The sequence below is a fragment of the Mastomys coucha genome, unplaced genomic scaffold (assembly GCF_008632895.1).
Source record: "Mastomys coucha isolate ucsf_1 unplaced genomic scaffold, UCSF_Mcou_1 pScaffold21, whole genome shotgun sequence".
Lineage (NCBI taxonomy): Eukaryota > Metazoa > Chordata > Mammalia > Rodentia > Muridae > Mastomys > Mastomys coucha.
In genome coordinates, this window is record NW_022196904.1 from 119,620,164 (window position 1) to 119,630,517 (window position 10,354).

Sequence of the window (10,354 nt, forward strand, 5' to 3'; positions counted from 1 at the left end):
TAAAAGATTTATATATTGAAAAAAAAAAAAGAAAAGAAAGGAAGGAAGGAAGGAAGGAAGGAAGGAAGGAGGGGAGAAAGGGAAGAAAGAAGAAAAGAAGAAAGGAAGACAGAAAAAAAGCACAAGTTTATAGCAGTGTCTCCGAGTTCAATGCAGCACTCCAGAGGGCTTTTCTCCACTCTGTGATGATGAGTTTATGTCATTAATTTAGATGATAACTTTGATAAGGGATGCCCAGAATGCTGGCAAAAAAAAAAAAAAAAAAAGATATTTGTAGTTAAGTCTGGGGTAGTTTTCAGATTCCTAAAGAAACCTGGCTGGGCATCATCCAATTCATGAGGACCTAGTCAAATGGAAGAAAAAGGCAGAGACAATGAGAACCTTCTATCTTTCTCCTTGAGCAAGGATACCTATTTCTGCCCTCAGACACTGGACTCCTGGTTCTAGGTTGCCGACCGGTACTGCCCTGCCCGCCTTCTCCCCCATTCTCATGCCCTGGTCCATGGACTAGGAGATACACCACCAGCAGCCCTGCTTCTTCAGCTTTCAGACACAGGCTACCTTCACTCTCCACCACATATTGGTTGAGGGGTTTCTTGGCTTCCCCAACTTTGTGAGGCCAGGAAGATAATAAAATTCCTCTTTCACATCCATGTAAATGGTGTTGGTTCTGTGTCTCTAGAGAGCCCTGACTGATACATTCTGGTTTTATATTTATAAATTCCTCCTCAACAGTGAGAAGTCTGGTTTCTATTATCATCAATGTAGTTCCATGTTTATCTAATCCTCCCATTTGTAGCAATCCCTGCTATGCAGGGCTCTCAGCTTTTCATCCTTCTCCACGGTTGCTGATGAATCATTCAGTTTTTGCTATTTGTTTTTCAAGGTGTTAATCAAGCTTAGCAGTAGTCTTGTGGCCACCTTTGTTTTTGTTTTTTTTTTTTTACATCTCTAACACCTGATAAATCCCAGTGAACCCATCTCCTTCCCATAGTACCACTTAAGCCACCACTGTGAAAGCATTTGACATTGCACTGTTACCTTGTACCAAGGATAATTCAGATAGCATCCAGGTGGCACAGTGGTCTAGCTCCAAAACCCTGTCCTATGCCTGTGTTGGGCTGAGGAGCCCCCTTCAAAACCCAAGCACAAGAGTCAGGTGCTGCCAGCAGCAGACCTGAACACAGACCAGAAAGCAGGTCTATAGGGCAGTTGCTGGCACAGGAGGGAAAGAAGCAGGGCCAGGCTACCCAAGCTGGTAGACAATGAAGACGTTAAGACATGAATGTTAGGGGCTGGTGAGATGGCTCAACGGTTAAGAGCACTGACTGCTCTGCCAGAGGTCCTGAGTTCAAATTCCAGCAACGGCATGGTGGCTTACAACCATCTGTACAACTACAATGTACTCATATACATAAAATAAATAAATAAATAAATAAATAAATAAATAAATAAATCTTAAAAAAAAAAAAGAAAAAAGACATGAACGTTAGACAAGGCAAATTCCCTGCCATCATTGAGTACCCCAACCAATGGGAGCAGGGTAAGTGTACAACAAAGACACATTCCCAAGGAAATCCCATAACCCTAGACCTTGATTAGTGAAGTAACTTGGCACAGATGTTTATGGATTTTGGGCTTAAAAACCTTGTAGGATCTTAACTCAGTTTCTGAATCTGGACCTGGTGGACAAGTCCTGAGGCATATGTTCAATAAACTGTCTGACTATGATTGGTCTGTGGTTTGTGAGGCAATTCCTGGACCCCAAGAGTCAAGAAAAATGCCTTTCCATGTTTGTGTGAAGCATAATGGTGTATGCCCCTAACACCAGCACTCAGGAGGAAGAAGCAGATGGATCTCTGTGAGTCTGTGTCATCCTGGTCTACATTCCAGGACAGCTAGGGCCACATAGAGAATCCTGTCTTGAAAAGACCAAATGAATAAATAAAAAGAAAATGTCTTTATTTATACCCCTTAATTTGGTTGGTGAATTGACTATATATAGAATGTTTAGCTGAATTTTTTTTTTTTTTTTTTTTTGGTTTTTCGAGACAGGGTTTCTCTGTGTAGCCCTGGCTGTCCCGGAACTCACTCTGTAGACCAGGCTGACCTCGAACTCAGAAATCCACCTGCCTCTGCCTCCCAAGTGCTGGGATTAAAGGCGTGCGCCACCATGGAAATGAATTTTTATAAAGAAATTAAAGGAGGCCTCCTCCTAAGACATTGCTTAGCACAGTGGGTCTCAACTTTCCTAAAGCCCTTGATACAGACCCTCATGTTGTGAAGTCCCCCAACCATAAAATATTTCTGTGCTGATCAGACATGTGACTAAATTGGTAGAAGGCTTACCTACCTACTAAATTGGTAGAGGTATGAGGATCATAAATTCAAAGACATGGTTACAAATGGGCTCTAGGCCAGCCTAAGACACAAAAAAACACTGTCAGGAGGTGGTGGTGCATGCCTTTAATCCCAGCACTTGGGAGGCAGAGGCAGGCAGATTTCTGAGTTCGAGGTCAGCCTGGTCTACAGAGTGAGTTCCAGGACAGCCAGGGCTACACAGAGAAACCCTGTCTCAAAAAACCAAACCCCCCCCCCAAAAAAAACAAAAAACAACAACAAAAAAAACAAAAACCAAAAGACACTGTCTCAAAGAAAACTAAATAACTTTAAAAGTGTCGTATAAATTGCTGGGTGTGTTGGCACACCTTTAATCCCAGCACCCATGGGGCAGAGTTGCGTGGATCTCTGAATTCTAGGCCAGCTAAGGCTGCATAAGGAGAGGCTTGCTTGCTTGCTTGCTTGCTAGTTTGCTTAGATCAGTGCAGTTTGATTTGGTTTAAACAAATACTTTCATCTTTTGATCCCTTTATGGGGACAGAGTTTTAGATTCTTAAAAAATATTTATTATTTATGTATTTAATATTAATTTAATTTAAAATAAACTATCTATTCATTTTTAAAATATGAGTACACTGTGAGGGCATCAAAACTCATTAGAGATGGTTGTAAGCTACCATGTGCTTGCTGGGATTTGAACTCAGGACCTCTGGAAGAGCAATCAATGCTCTTAACCAATGAGCCATCTTTCCAGGCCCAGATTTTTTTTTAATTGGTTAAAAAAAAAATTTAATTCCAGCCAAACTCTGTCTTCAAAAAATTTAAATTAAAAGGACCTTAAGGAGATCTCTAGGAGATAAGAGTTAGCCCTGGCCTATCTATCTGGATGTGGTTCTGTCTGGGTATAGTGCTGACTGACGGATCTCTACTCTTGTGCTAAGAGTCAGTCTCCCCTTGTTGATGGAAGCCTGGTAGAGGGAACTGAAAACAGATGAATTTGTTCCTTGGAGGGTCTGCTTTTAGGCCTATGGTGGGAGCGTGGTGGACACTCCCCTCTGCAGCTGCTGAGTCTCAGATATCTGCAACTCAGAATGACCTTGCGTCACTATAGTCTGTTCTGGACCCCTTTGGACAAGGGATCTGCTTAGGTTTTTGTTTTGTTTATTTTGTTTTTGTTTTCTGTAAATATTTAGGGGTTGTTGTGGGCAAAAGATGGCCATGAATTCCTTTATAATTCAGGATCTGTCACCGCTGATCAGTGTCTGGACCATGTGCTTCCAGGTTCTTAGAATTGAAATAAAGGCAAAGTAGCAAAGAAACTATTCAAAAGCAAAGGGTTACTACAGGTCAAAAATACACTCTAACTGAGCAGCAGAGCCCCCCAAGAGGATACAGAAGCCCAGGTTACTGTTTGGAGCCTCCTTTTATGGGATTCAATAGGAGGAGAAGCCAGTTACTAAGAGGTTTAGTTCTTGGACAGGTTTGGGTTTCATAACCTTTCCTCTACCGTGCATCTGCTTCTTGTGATGCATCTGATTTTAATTGTACTACTCCCATTTATGCGTAAGCATCATTGGTATCTTGAAGATTCCTCCTAAAAATTCACTCAGAGGATGCAGTTTGCCTTATTGCCCAGGCACTCAAAACCATCCTAAGCCAGATCCACTCCCCCTTAATCCTCAATATATCCAGGAATGCATTTCAGTAGAAATTGTCCAGGATGGGGAAGCTATTGACTGTTGTCAGGGGCCTCAAAAGTATTCCTGGCTTGGAGCGGGGCAGTGCACAGCTGGATGCAGGTGAGGGTCTGATGTTGCCCAAAGCATTGTTAGAAGAGGGGCGTGACAGCTCAAACTAAATGGAGTCCTAGGTTGCGAAGTTACTCCTTACGCTTGCTTGGCTCACTATGCCAGTTTCTGGATCTGGACTATAAGAGTTTGACAGCTTCTACACTGTCTGCTGAAATCCTTACTCTTGGAGCGCACCTGCCATGCTGTATAAAAAGTTCAAGACACATGGACAGGCCTCATGAAGGCCACAGATACATTCCCAGCCAAAGCCTGTATCTCCCATCAGCCATGTTAGCAAGCCACTGTAGACTTCTAACCCAACTCTACATAGAAGGATATTGGTTTGGACTGAGCTTCTGCATTAGGATCAAGAGACCAGAACAAAATGGAGTCGCTCATGCCAAAGCACCACATCATCAAGATGGAAACAAGCTGTTTAACTGACCTGTGAAGCAGGAGGTTGAGAGAACAGCCAAATTCCCAAGCAGGCCAGCTCTGCAGCACTTGGTAAAGTTTTCTCTCTTTTAAAACAAGAAAGTCAGGGTTGTTCTGTGACCCTCCCTGTTCTGCCTTTCACGGAAGTTGCTTTATGTAACAGTCTGTGTTCTGGTTTCATTTCTCTTTTGATAAAACATAGTAACAAAAAGTGGTTTAGGAGCCAGGCAGTGGTGGCCAAGCCTTTAATCCCAGTACTTGGGAGGCAGAGGCAGGTGGATTTCTGAGTGCAAGGTCAGCCTGGTCTACAGAGTGAGTTCCAGGACAGCCAGGGCTACACAGAGAAACCCTGTCTCAAAAAAAACAAAAAACAAAACAGGGAAGGGAAACGGGGTTTAGGGAAAACAGGGTTTACTTGCTTACAGTTCTAAGTTCCATTCTATTATCATGGGGAAGTCAAGGCAGGAATGGGATCTTGTCTAGCTAGGTCCCTTCTACCTTGATGTCACCCCAATTCTAGGCTGAGCCTCACTTCTCCTGCATGCTTCTGTGACCAGACTGCCACCCACTTTCCATGTACACACACACACACACACACACACACACACAAGCCTCCTCTAAACAGATGGCCTCTCCACTTTGTAACATTATTGTCCCTACAAACTCTTTTTTTGGTTTTGTTAGCATCTGGGGGTGGGAGGCTGAGGCCAGAGAGTCACCTAAGATCAAGGCCAGCCCCATTCTCCTTTCTTTTGCACCAGTGACAGCATGTGACAGCATGTTCTAGACACTTCTCTGCTCCTTACATGTGTCACTTATGAACTGGAGAATTTTCATTGTTGGCCTAGTGAGAGCTCCATCTCCTTTTCAATTTTGCCATTGCCTGGTCGCTCCTTCACTCCATTAAGGACTGATGGAATTGTAGACACCTGGTTTGGAATTGGTGCACTGGTTATAGTTCCTTGTTCTTTTCTCAAGGAAGCCTACTGGCATTTCAGGAAGGACCACCTGATATTTGTTAGGTCAGTTGAAGCTGACAAGGACCTGTCTGATTTACTAGAAACACTTCTCATGTCCTTGCATGGTTTTTTTGTTTTTGTTTTTGTTTTTGTTTGGTTTGATTTGGTTTGGTTTTTCGAGACAGGGTTTCTTCTGTGTAGTACCAGGCTGTCCTAGTACTCACTCTGTAGATCAGGCTGGCCTTGAACTCAGAAATCCGCCTGCTTCTGTCTCCCAAGGGCTGGGATTAAAGGCATGTGCCACCACTTGTTTTATTTTTTTAAGATTGCTTTGTTTTACAAAGGCGCTGTCTCCCTCAGTGTGGTACATTCCAGGTGGACTCAGGTTGCAGCCTATGGCCAGAGACATTAACTATTCCAGGTGAACTTGGAGGACAACAGAGAGGAGGCAACTGGCAGCACCTGCAGGCTCCCTGCTCCTCATTATCCTTCTCACTCTCCACTCCCCTCCAGAGCTGCAAGAGCCTTCTGGAAATCTGCCGCCTGGCCCGGGTCAGATTGCTTACACGCCGCTGCCTCCCAAGCTAGTGTTCCCAACCTTAAGCCAGTACACATTTATAGAACAATTCCATGTGATCCTGTGGAAGGCAGACCACGGCCAGAGGACAGTGCTTCGGTGTCACCTCAGAGAGAGGCCTCTTACCCCCTTACTTCTCTCCATACTAAGAGGACATTGGGTAAGTGAATCTCAGACTGATGGCTTCATTCCTTTGATGCATGCTGGTAACCTGGGTTGGCTGCTGAGGTTAGAGGGTTTCACAATTTTCTCCTTATAAAGTGAAATTCAAAGCACATCTGTGCTTCCCCTCCTCCCACACAGCCTCCTAAACCAAATGAACTGCTTATTTTTCTTTCTAATACATTACTGGTTACTTTGAGTAGAATACAAACCCATGGATCTGGACCGTGGTCCTTCCGTTTGTAAAATGAGGGACTGGGGCTCTAGATAACTATAGTCATTTCTTGTGGGCTCTGAGGTTCTGTCCTTTCCAAGTGTTAGCGATTGTGCAGGATAACCACTTGAGAGCCCCTAAGACAGGGGGACCGTTATTTTAAAATTCTTCTTGCTGCTGGCCTTGAGGTAGCTGAGAATATATTTCTGTCAACCTTCATTAGTAGCTTTTCAGACCTTTTGTTGATGCTGTGGCTGCCAACTCCATGAGCTGCCATCTGGTCTCCACAAGGCTGCATTTCTGAGTTTAACTTGGTATCACTTACAGTTGAATCATCAGGTCGAAGCTGGAATTAGGCAAAATCAGTGCAGTTACTCAAAGGTGTGTGTGTGTGTCTGTGACTATGTACTGTTTTTTACCATGTCTCTCAAACCATAACAGGTAGACTTAAATTCCTTATCCAGATTCTATCACCTGTGATCTATCATGGAATACCAACGTCTACATTTGCACTGAGGGCTGAACTCAGACCGGGTGTGGCTCAGTATTTCCCCACACACATGGAGCCCTTGCTTCAATCCCCAGCACCTGGCCAATACTGCATAAACCAGGAGTGGTGGGTAAGATGTATAACGCTAGCGCTGGAGTCAGGAGAATAGGAAGTTCAAGGTCATCCTCTCCATTAACATGGGTTTCAAGAACAGCCTAAGCTACCTAGGACCTAGTCCCCCCTCCACCCCAAAAAAACAGCATAACATTTCTAGGTTTAGTCACTGCTTGCTTTCAAATCAGTCCACTGTCCTTTGTATTTGAGATTCTGTGCTCAGGTCTGGTAGGACCCTCCCAGTTCCCCTCACCTTCTTCATGTATAGCTAGGTTTAGAGGAAAACGTCTCAGCTAGTTTCACTGTAAATATGGTCCTGGGTTTCCAGCTCTGCAGGTGTATCAGACAGGACTTGCGCAGTTTAAAAAGATCGCTGCTACCATTGTCTCCGAGAACTCTACTTGCTGGACAGAAGTAGTTTGTGGGGTGGGTACTTGATAGGGATCTTGCCTAAGTGAAGGAGAGGAGAAGAAAGAAGGCTATGAATGGGATTTGAGGAAGCTAGCATCCAGAGAGTTTGGAAACTGGTTGTATATTTAAAAAGTAAGAGAAATTAAGCAAAGGATGAGCAGGAGCCAGACATCCATCCCTTCTTTCCACATAGCAACACTAAAGAGTGCCATTCTTTGATATGCTTCACTAGAAATGCTGTGGGTGTGTTCCACACAGATATAAGCCCCACTCACGCAGAGCTCCTGTTCTACTGGATGAGGCGGGTACAAAGAAGACCATCACCATGAGGTACAGAGTTATGATGATGGTCTCAGGCCATGTGACTGTAAGAATGGGTCTTCTAAATAGAAATGCAAAGGCAAAAAACAGAGACTGGTTTAGGGGGAAAGATGGGGGATTTACTTTTGAATAGATTAGTCAGCTGTATCCATTTACTAGAGATATCCAGTAGAGAAGAGAAGTTAAGAGGGTAGAAGTGAGAAGTCCACAGGAGCAAGTGGACTCTCCAAGGAACAGACCAAGCTAGACAATCTGGTCCCAGTTCTCAGGAGACAGCGTTCTTGGGAGGGTGGGAAGAACACGAGAAGAACGGGACTGAGAAGCACCTTAAGTAAAAGCTTAAGGGGAAGAGACTGGAAGAGGAAGGTAGAGCCAGCAGTGGCCAGCGCTGTGCCTGTGCGTGTACTGAGAGGGGAGCTGGGATAAGGTCGGGAGAATTTGTTGAGTGGCTAGAGAGCAGCCTGAAGCAGCTTTCACATCAGCTTCCCAATCGGTGATGGCTTCCTTTAGCTCTTAGGGAAACTAGTCTCAGCTGGGTTCCTTGTCCTGCCCTCCTTAATTTCAGTAAGTATAAGGGAGAGTTCTCTGTCACTGATCTTTACCATTCATCACTAGGGGATTCTTTTGGTTGACTTTCAGGGCTCTTATCAATTATACAGAGAAAATATCTGATTGACCCATTTTGAGCCAGAATCTAATCCCGGGACCAATAGTAGTAGTATCCAGAGGTGGGTATGTGTAGAGACCCACAGCTACTCAATCAGTAAGAAGTTGTGGAAAGGCTTAGGGAGAGTGAGTTTTCAGAGGAAAGCACCAAAACAAGCCTCTAGACATGGATTTTTCAAGTGTGTGGTTCACGGCAGTAGAGTTGAAAGCTGGGTACAAGCTTGTCAGTGGCGTCTTTCGTGGGCCTCTTGACAGTCCACTGGGACTCTTAGCCATGGATTAACTCATCTGTGTCTGAAAACGGTGTTTTGCTATCCCTAGCCCGCAGAGGTAGATTTGCCCCATGTTTAATCCAGCGAGACGCCTGTGTACAGCAGGAGAGAGTCGAGATCACTGCACTTGCCAGTGTTCCATGAATGTTATTAATGTGGGTGTTTAAAATTGACACCATGGAGAGAGGCTGTGATGTGTGAAGGCTCCGAGTTTGTGACCTAAAAAGGGGAAATTCTCTCTGCACTCAAGTCAGGGAATGGTGTCGGCAGAGCTCTGTGCCAGAACTGGTGCCAAAGAATCGCGAAGAGATTAAACCCAGCAACGAGAGCCACACAGAGATCGGTGTTCAGCAGGCAAGCCCCTGCTTCTGTACAAAGTGAGTTCAAGAGTGAGTGGTGGAACCCGTGCCTTGGTGTTCAAGGCATTCAAAAAAAAAAATAAATAAATCCTGGTTCACCTAAAGACTGGCCTTTCCCAGAGTAGCCACCTTTATACTTCCCAGAACCAAACGTCAAGACTTAGCCCATGCACCCCAAAAAGCAAAAGAGAAAAACAAAACAAAATCCAAGCAACATAGCATTCCTAGGTATGGCTGTTGCTTTCAATTCAGCCCACTGTCCTGTGCTCAGGTCTGGTAGGTACTTCCCCTCACCACCTTCATGTGTAACTAGGTTTAGAGGAAATCTTCTCAGCTAGTTTTGCTGTAAATATGGTCCTGGATTTCCAGCTCTGCATCCCGTTGCTCTCCAGTCGTATCAGACAGGAGGTGGGCAGTTTAAAAAGATCCCTGCTGCCAGTCTCTGAGCTCTACTTGCTGAACAGAGGTAGCTTGCTTCTGCATTGGCTCTGATGGGGATCTTGCCCAAGTGAAGGAGAGGGAGAGGGAGAGGGAGGAGACGATGGAAGGGATTTGAGGAGTAGGAGTGGAGACTTGTTGTGTATGGAGAAGCAAATGGAGTGAAAGGAGCTTGAAAAGGGTGAGTCTGTAAAACCAGACAGGTCGTTTCTAAGTGCAACACATTTTTTCATTTCAAGGGGATGTCATTTTTATAAATGAACCTGTGAACTTGTAAAAGAAAATGTGGTTCTAGCTGAGCATGGTGCCACATGCAGTTAGTCCCAGCACACTGGTGCCAGAGGTATGAATTGCTAGTTGGAGGCCAGATGCGCGCCATAATACCCCACTTCAAAAACAAAATGACGACAATGACAAGAATAACAAAACTATGCCTCTAGTTTAACTTTTTGGTCATTCAGAAAACAATTTCTAAATATGCTTCTGCTTAGATGGGTAATGTCGTGTACCACAGAATTGACTGTGATATTGTGTGTCATATTTCATAGCAAACAGAAGAAATGACTATACCTTGAATTTCAATCTGTCATAAGATCATGGTGTCATGTGTCTCAGCCCTCTGAATAGTGCCTGGTGGTGATGTGTTTGCATTCACTGGGAACATTCATGATGAACTGCTGCTGTAGTTGATTAATCCACTCTACTCATCAGTGATGACCACACACGCTCCTTGATACTGCCCCGATGTGTGTGGTGTGTGGTGTGTGTGTGTGTCCCTCCCTCCCTCCCTCCCTCCCTCTCTCTCT

At 44.5% G+C, this 10,354-nt stretch overlaps 1 protein-coding gene and 1 long non-coding RNA gene across 14 annotated transcripts in view; one reads left to right on the top strand and one right to left on the bottom strand.

Annotated features, from left to right (window-relative positions):
* Positions 1 to 6,100: 6,100 nt before the first annotated feature.
* LOC116103086 overlaps positions 6,101 to 10,354 on the bottom strand; it is a 20,850-nt gene continuing 16,596 nt past the window's right edge. Inside the window, exons 2-3 of the long non-coding RNA XR_004123386.1 lie at positions 7,335 to 7,531; positions 6,101 to 6,823 (exon numbers count right to left, since the gene is read on the bottom strand). This is a non-coding gene — a long non-coding RNA (uncharacterized LOC116103086). The remainder of the gene's footprint in view (positions 6,824 to 7,334; positions 7,532 to 10,354) is intronic.
* Positions 6,157 to 10,354, top strand: part of Tacc2 (transforming acidic coiled-coil containing protein 2) — a 220,974-nt gene continuing 216,776 nt past the window's right edge. For all 13 annotated transcript variants that reach the window (XM_031388530.1, XM_031388533.1, XM_031388538.1 and 10 more), the window contains exon 1: positions 6,157 to 6,261. The gene's annotated coding sequence lies outside the window, so the exon portion shown is untranslated. The remainder of the gene's footprint in view (positions 6,262 to 10,354) is intronic.